The 8,190-nt window shown below is 36.0% G+C and overlaps 2 protein-coding genes across 13 annotated transcripts in view; one reads left to right on the forward strand and one right to left on the reverse strand.

Annotated features, from left to right (window-relative positions):
* Positions 1–8,190, reverse strand: part of LOC128250374 (uncharacterized) — a 144,666-nt gene that overhangs the window by 114,496 nt on the left and 21,980 nt on the right. For 3 of the 12 annotated variants that reach the window (XR_008266431.1, XR_008266426.1, XM_052975286.1), the window contains exon 1: positions 628–916. The exons of the other annotated variants lie outside the window; for them this stretch is intronic. The gene's annotated coding sequence lies outside the window, so the exon portion shown is untranslated. Of the gene's footprint in view, positions 1–627; positions 917–8,190 lie in introns of those variants that run through there. 12 annotated transcript variants of the gene reach the window in all.
* Positions 1–8,190, forward strand: part of LOC128250371 (uncharacterized) — a 70,592-nt gene that overhangs the window by 60,011 nt on the left and 2,391 nt on the right. The window lies entirely within an intron of this gene.

The following is an 8,190-nucleotide window of genomic DNA, read 5'->3' on the forward strand; positions in this document are numbered from 1 at the left end:
GAAAAAAATAATGCTGAACAATTTTCGGTGACTTATTGCACTACATACTATTTCTTCGTTTTTTAACAAAGGGGAATTATTATAGAGGCGGAACATACGCATAAAATTGATTGTACAATAATACAATAAACAATGCCCCACACTAACACACTCCCACCCAACGTATATATATATATATATATATATATATATATATATCAGTATGTATGTTTATGTATATATATACAATATACATACATATGTGTGGATGTGAGTGTATGTGTGCGTGTCTATCTATCTATCTATCTATCTATCTATCTATATTTATCATGACCAATGTTTTATGAAAGTGAATTTTTTGACCATATTTGTATTTTCAGGATGCTGAGGAGAAGGTAGCACTTGCTCTTCTATTTCTTCTATTTTTATCTACTTTTTTTTGCAGACAACTTCAAACATAACTTTATCGGACCCCATAAAATACTCTTATACACATTATTTCGTTCTTTTTAGAAAATTGTTAACATGTTATGTGATTTCATTCTTTATTTCTTGTTAATTTCTTTCATTCTTATTGTCTTTGATCTAATATCCATTTCATTCTCTCTCTCTCTCTCTCTCTCTCTCTCTCTAGTTATTTGTACTTACATTTTATCCCCTTCTCTTCAACTATATTATCTGATTAGAGGTAGTGATATTTAACGTTGTCATACATCGCTAGAGTTATGTGTCGTACATCAAAGAACCATATTTTCTTATTTCATCTTTGATGCCGATGTGTGTAGAATATTCTTTCAATACTGCAGTATCCAATTTGTAATTTACTATCATCTGCCACGAGAGAATTTTTTTTCCCAATGAAGGGATCGTTGACTTTTCTATGAGAATTTCCACAGAAGACGGTATCAACTACTACTAATTGAATCGGTTTCTTGCATCAGCTGTGAACAAAAACTTTAGATAAAGTTTTAATGATGAATCTCTAGATTTATTCGAGTAGGTAGATTTACGTGTCGTAGAACGCGCTGTTGTATTTGACATCTGTCTTGCCATAAACATCATTATAATATTCTCGAGTTCTAGTTCTAGTTTACAGACGAATGGGTCAATAGTTATATCTTACATTTTAGCTGTGTGCTTTTTCATTCATAAATTTATAATTCAGCATTTATGGCAGACTCCATATAATTGATAGCAATGGGTCATTCTATAAATCATGTGATTTCACAATAATACGTTTTAATTCTTTTTTGAACTTGTGGAACTTCTGTAGTATAATTTCTTTAAATGGCCACACAAATATTTCTGAATTGTCTTGTTACAACCATGGCAAACATTCTTAGTACCTGTCTAATCTATCATAATTATATCTTCTCAAGAAGTTAATATGGCAGACTTCTGAATTGGGTTCGTTTTATCATATTATTTTCTGGTCTATAATGTGATTTGAAAGAGAAACAATGGAGAGCAAACGTACCATGTAATGGTAAGGTACTGAACGAAATACAATCACTTGATTATTATCCCATAAGTACGTGTTAAAGTGTTTCCCGGATAAGTGTACCATCGAACAGAAAGCAGTGTTTTGTAGCTGAATGTGAAACAATTGGGTTTTTTAGGAAGGGAATTGTGATGGGTAATGTCTGCCTAGAAGCCTGATAAGGGTCTCAAAGACAATCGAGACAGCTATTGTTCTTCCACTGTGATACTTAAAGGAGCGGTTAAGTAACAAGGAAGAAATCTTTATTTTTTTAAGTAAACGTTCACGAATCAAAGGAATTAATGTTTCTTGTGTTGGTAGTTATCGCTTGCTCACACTTCGGAGGAGGGCAGAGTATCAAATACCTCTGTATGTGTGAGTGTGTGAGTGTGTGTGTCTGTGTGTCAGTGTGGATGTGGGTATGTTTATATGAGAGAAAATGAGGGGGTTGTAGAAACCGGGTAAAAGAATGATATGAAGAAAGAGAGAAATGAAAAAAAAAACCCGATATTTTACGGGGATATGAGTAGCAAACATTAAAATAAAAGTCATTAGGAAAGATTGCGTAATTGAGACGGAGCTTAACGAAAAGCGGAAGGGGAAATGAAGTTCAGAGTCGTAAGGAAAAAATAGCAAAAAGAGTTTGAGTTGAATGTAAATAAATGCCTGACGTCATGCGTATGATAAAAGATTTGTGTAGAAATACATTAGTGTATTTGTTACTCCATAAGACTCTGTGTGTGTGTGTGTGTGTGTGTGTGTGTGTGTGTGTGTGTGTGTGTATGTATATGTGTGTGTATGTGTGTATGTGTGTATGTGTCCACATTTGTGTATTTGTTACTCCATAAGATTCTCTCTGTGTGTGTGTGTGTGTGTGTGTGTATGTTTGTGTGTATGTGGTGCATGTGTGTGTGTGTGTTTACTTTATTTTATCGACCACGAAAGAATGAAATGTACACCTGATCTCAGCTCTATGCCAAATCAGAATGCAGAGATCCCAAAGTAATAAATTGATGCGCTAGCATGTCTACAAATACACCGCCCTTATGATAATAATAATAATAATAATAATAATAATAATAATAATAATAATAATAATAATAATAATAATAATAATAATAATAATAATAATGAAGATGTGTGACAGCGAGCTACCGGGAAGATAGATCAAATCTGAAACCATCAGGAAGCAGGAATTATGAGTCCGCAAAAAACAATGAAAGAAAATTGTTTTAATGTAAATCATCTCAGGAAACCGAAAGATACTCAGCAGCTTTCGCAGATTGAACAAAGCCTGAATTAGCAAAGCTAGACAGAAGGAGTAGAAAGGAATTCCATATGAATGGAGGAATTCACCCAAGAGCAGGCGTAGCAAAATTATACTTACCTAGAAAAGAAGGTGGAAGAGCGCTAATATCAGTAGAAGACTGCATGGAATTAGCTAGAGTAGATATAGACTCTTTTGTAGGTAACAGGGAAGAAAGTTTATTAAGCGCTGCTAGAGTCACAGCAATATATAGGGAAACCAAAAGCTCAAACGATGTTAAAAACTTGAGGAGAGACCAGGGTGGAAGAGACTGAGTAGCAGTAGACGAATGTGTACATGTGGAAATAGAAGAGATAAAAAAAAAATGTAAATGCATTCTTAAAAAACGAAGCAGAAGTAATAGGAAGAGCCATGTCACAAGAATACGATGATGACCACCACGACAGAATGAAGACGCTGTGCTGATATATCAGGGAAGACAAGGATTAAGTACTCCCGGCCTGAGATTCATTTAAGCTTAAAGTTGAAAGCGAAAAGATAGATTCGGTTCTTGAGATATTCCAGACGAGAAATGTAACTAACAAGATTATTTGGACTGCAGCTACGGTTGCTGCAGACAGAGTTGGATACAAAAGAAAGGAACAAACAGAACGTAAATGACCATACTGGAGCAGGCGAATTTGTGAGAATCGGAGTTAAAAAGATATTTAGGACAAGTTGATAGATTGAGAAGAGGGGGATTGCAGAACGAAAGCATCAGAATAATGTTGGAAAGAACATATGGAATAAGAAATAAAGGGTATGATGTTATATTGGAAGAATTGAAACAAAGAATTGTAGCAATCAAAGCAAAACTAGAAAGATGTAACAATAAAAAATAACAATTCAGGAAAAACAGTTTGAAGCAAATCAGAAGAGACTGTTTCAGGAACTAGATGGGCAAATACACGTAACAATGATACCAGATGCAGAGGAAAGCAAGGCATTCTGGAGAGGGATGTGGGACCAACCTGTAGAGGATAATGATGAAGCGGAGTTGCAGCAAGATAGGTTTAGAAATATATAAGTCCAAGAAGATATAAAGATAACTACAGAAATGATAAAAATAAGCTGTTGAGAAAATTCCCAAATTGGAAGATTCCAGGACCGGATCGGGTCCAAGGTTATCGGATTAAGAAGCTGAGAGGGCTCCATGAAAGAAAAGCACAACAGCTAGATGAGTGCTTGCAGGAAGGCACAGTACCCATCTGGATGACAAAGGGAAAGACATTGTTATGCGCCAAAGATGCTGAAAAGGGAAATGTTGCATCCAACTTTAGACCAATAACATGCCTTCCGCTAATGTGGAAACTAATGTCAGGTGCTTTGGCCGGTGAACTGTACAGATACTTGGGAAAAAAGTCGGCTGCTACCCACTGAACACAAATGGTGCTGAAAAAGGAGCCGGGGAACGAAGGATCGGCTCTTAATTAATAATCTATTTATCAGGAACTGCAAGAGGCGACATACAGATCTGAGCATGGCATGGGTTGACTATCGCAAAGCAGACGATATGATACCACACTCCTGGATAATAAGAACACTGGAAATGTATGGAGTAGCAGAGAATATGAGAAGCCTTATACGGAATAGCATGAAATAGCGGAGGACGGAATTGAGAGCAGGGAAGGAAGTACTAGGAGAGGTGAAAATCAAGAGCGAAAACTTCCAAGGGGACAGTGTTTCCCCACTGATCTTCACAAAAACTGAGGCAGAACTGGACAGCCTAGTCCAGTCTGTGCGGATCTCCTCAAATGATATAATGGCGTTTGGACTCTCAAAATGTGTTACGATGGTGATGAGACGAGGAAAACTTGCCATGACAGAAAGGCATATGGTTGCCGAGTGGCAAACAGTGAAGGCGATTCAACCTCATTTCAGCTATAAACATCTGGGAATACTTGAGGCAGACGGAATCAAATACCCCGACATGGAGGAACGGACAAAAAGAGAGTAAATGCGGTGAAAAAAATATTGGCTTTAAAGCTGAATGCCAGAAACATAATTTCGGCAATAAACTCGTGCGCAATCGCAATAGTTCGGTATGGCGCTGGAATCCTGAAGTAGACAGAAGAGGAAGTAAAGGAGATGGACAGGAAGCCAAGAAAGCTCCTAACGATGCATGGAGCCCATCATCCACGTGCAGACACTGATCGCCTATACATGAAGAGAGCAGATGGAGGAAGGGCACTGATAAGTGTGAAAGACTGCATGCGTATCGAACTCGAGAGCTTAATGAGATATCTAGCCCAAAGAAAGAAAACCTTGCTAGTGACAGTTAGGAACGAGGGAGTATTGAGCGGAAAGGAAAAAATAGGAAATAAAGGAAGAAGTACAAAAAGGACATGAAGAAGAATTACGCAAGAAGGGACTACACAATTAATTCCATTTAGCCACAACAGAAGTTGCTGGAAAATATAGGTGGGATTGGCTGATGAAAGGGTTTCTAATAAAGAGACCGGGCGTACTATACTAGCAGCGCAGGACCTTGTTCTGGCCACGAACTCGAGGGTCAACCTGAGGAATGAGCAAGTCTCTCTGCTGTACCGCATCTGCAACAGAGGGGATGAAACCATCGCCCATATCACGAACAAATGCCCTAGACTTGTCTAAACCAATACAGTTGCGGCGACAAGACCAGGTAGCGAAATTCTATATTGAGAACTGTGCGAAAAGTGGGGGCTAGAGAGAGGCAAGACGTGGTATGAGAACAAATGGGAGAGAGTGGCAGAGTGGGAATTTGCCAATGCAAACGAAGGTTGTGATCAAAGAAGAGAGTAGACGTGATACCAATAGTAATTGGTGCACTTGGAAGTATCAGCACTCAAATACCAACATGACTGAAAAAGATCGGTGCAAGTGTGAAGGGAGAAACACCTACAAAGATCAGCATTGCTTGGAACTGCAGAATGTCACCTTAGTCTGTTGGCTGTGGACAGCTGACCCTTTCCACCATAACCAGCAAAATAAGCTGGGAGTTTGCATCAAATAATATTAATACTAATAATAATGAGAAGAAGAAGAAGAAGAAGAAGAAGAAGAAGAAGAAGAAGAGGAAGAAGAAGAAGAAGAAGAAGAAGAAGAAGAAGAAGAAGAAGAAGAAGAAGAAGAAGTAGAAACGAACAAACAAGAGTGTAATCAATAATATACTAGTAATAATTGCAACGCCAATGATGATAAACGTAGATGATGTCCTATCCAACAACCAAAATACGTGTGTAAGTTTGTATGTATGTATGTATGTATGTATGTATGTATGTATGTATGTATGCATGGATGCATACGTACATACATGCCTGCATGTATGTATTCTTGTATGTATACATGCATATATATATGCCAGTATGTATTTATGTATGTGTGTATGTATGTATCCATCTATTTGTGTGTGTATGTGTGTGTGTGTGTATGTGTGTGTGTGTGTGTATGTGTGTGTGTGTTGTTACACTTGTATATAACGAAAATTGATAGAATATAAAATAACAAGAGAAACTTGAAAGATGACAATATTAGAAATGCTACAAGAGTAAATATATGTCAGATTAGGAATCAATAAAGACGTAAGAAGTTAACCAGATGTGAGCATTAGCTTCATTCCAAAATGAAACTCCTTATTTTGGTTTACAGTTACCTGACTGTACATGCGCAACACATACATTTAAAACTATAACTCTATGCATGTGTCTATACATTTATGTGTGTCTGTATGTGTGTGTGTATTTAGTAGACATGACAAAACCATCGATATTTAAGATTAATATTTTCAGTTGGTCGTCCAACGAAGGCAGTGATAATCCAAACACCTGTCAGATATGTGCAATTATCCACATAAGCAGGTTAACAGATAGAAGTGTTTTCTCGACTGTACTATACTTTCCAACGCTGCGTTAATTCAGGACTGTGGTTCTGTGTTTTAGTATATTCAACATAGGTAACCAAACCTTTGTTGTTTGCTCTTTTTCTTCGTAGTTGTTAGGTACTATGACGTCCTCCCCTCCTCCCCTTCTTCCTTCCCCTTCCTCCTTCCCCTTCCCTTCCTCCTTCCCCTACCCCTCCTCTTCCACCCTCCTCCATAATTTCTTCTTCTTCTTCTTCTTCTTCTTCTTCTTCTTCTTCTTCTTCTTCTTCTTCTTCTTCTTCTTCTTCTTCTCATCATTATTACTATGAATATTCTTGTATTTCCCATTTGTTCTTCTGTCGTCATTATTATTGCATTGTTAAAGGGAGCCCAAATCAGGCAGCAGAAATACACTTGCTAAACACTTGATCTATTAAAGCTATTCAGAAGCGTCCACTTTGACTGCTACACATAAATGTATCAAATGTCTTTCACCTCATCGATGGAAAACTATAGGCAAATTATCGCACTAGAAATGAATGGACCTTCTACAAGTTTAGTCAAATTGTTCATTACAAAATTGAACTTACATTAATAACTGATGCTAATGAGTAAAAAATAGATTTAGTAGGCTTAATATGAAATGTTCTGCACAATTCATGTTCATAGATTTAATACAAAATACTATTTTGACTGTTTAATGGAATTTGGCAATCATACTATTTATGAGTAGAGAAAGGCAATCTAAAATCGATTATATCACTTCCGATGCCTAAATTTATAGAATTTAAATTTACATAATATCAATCATCAACACCCATTACGAATGTTATATTTCATCCGAAATCTCAATTTATTTTCTTATGTTTCTCTCCGAAATGGACACAAAATTAGTGACTAATGGCTTCCGAAGGAAATCCATTGCAGGAAATGCTGTTATAGTAGCGTTATAGGATATTTTACATTTATTTCAGAAACATATTAACTAACAGTAATGTCTTGTTTATTATTGCTGGCATTATCGTTTAAAATGTTGTTAAGATTAAGATGGTCCTGAATCACATGAAAACTATTCACGAATTATGTAGTGTTTTTTGACAATGTTAGAGACAAAAGACTGAAATCATCGGTATTAACGAAATTCGTAGAATCATCACAGTGAAAATTCGATATTTTAAAGAAAAAGTCTAAAAGCTATTCAAACATTTTTACACAAATAAATAAATGAAATGAAATAATTTTCACGTTTGTGATGCAGAAATTTAAAGCACTAAAATACGGCCACACAACAGTGAACGTAATAATTTTCTTCTTTCGTTTAAACGGTATAAGATTTGTCCCATTACTTATCTATTCAAACTATTTATGCATACATTATACGTACGTACATGCATGTTCATGCATATGGGTGTGTATCCATATACCTAATTATATGTATAAATACACACACACACACACACACACATATATATATATATTCTGCTTGTGTGTATATATATGTATAAATACATATATACATATGTACATGCATATATGTATGTATATATATATATATATATATATATATATATATATATATATATATAT

Source organism: Octopus bimaculoides, chromosome 2 (genome assembly GCF_001194135.2).
Source record: "Octopus bimaculoides isolate UCB-OBI-ISO-001 chromosome 2, ASM119413v2, whole genome shotgun sequence".
Classification (NCBI taxonomy): Eukaryota; Metazoa; Mollusca; class Cephalopoda; order Octopoda; family Octopodidae; genus Octopus; species Octopus bimaculoides.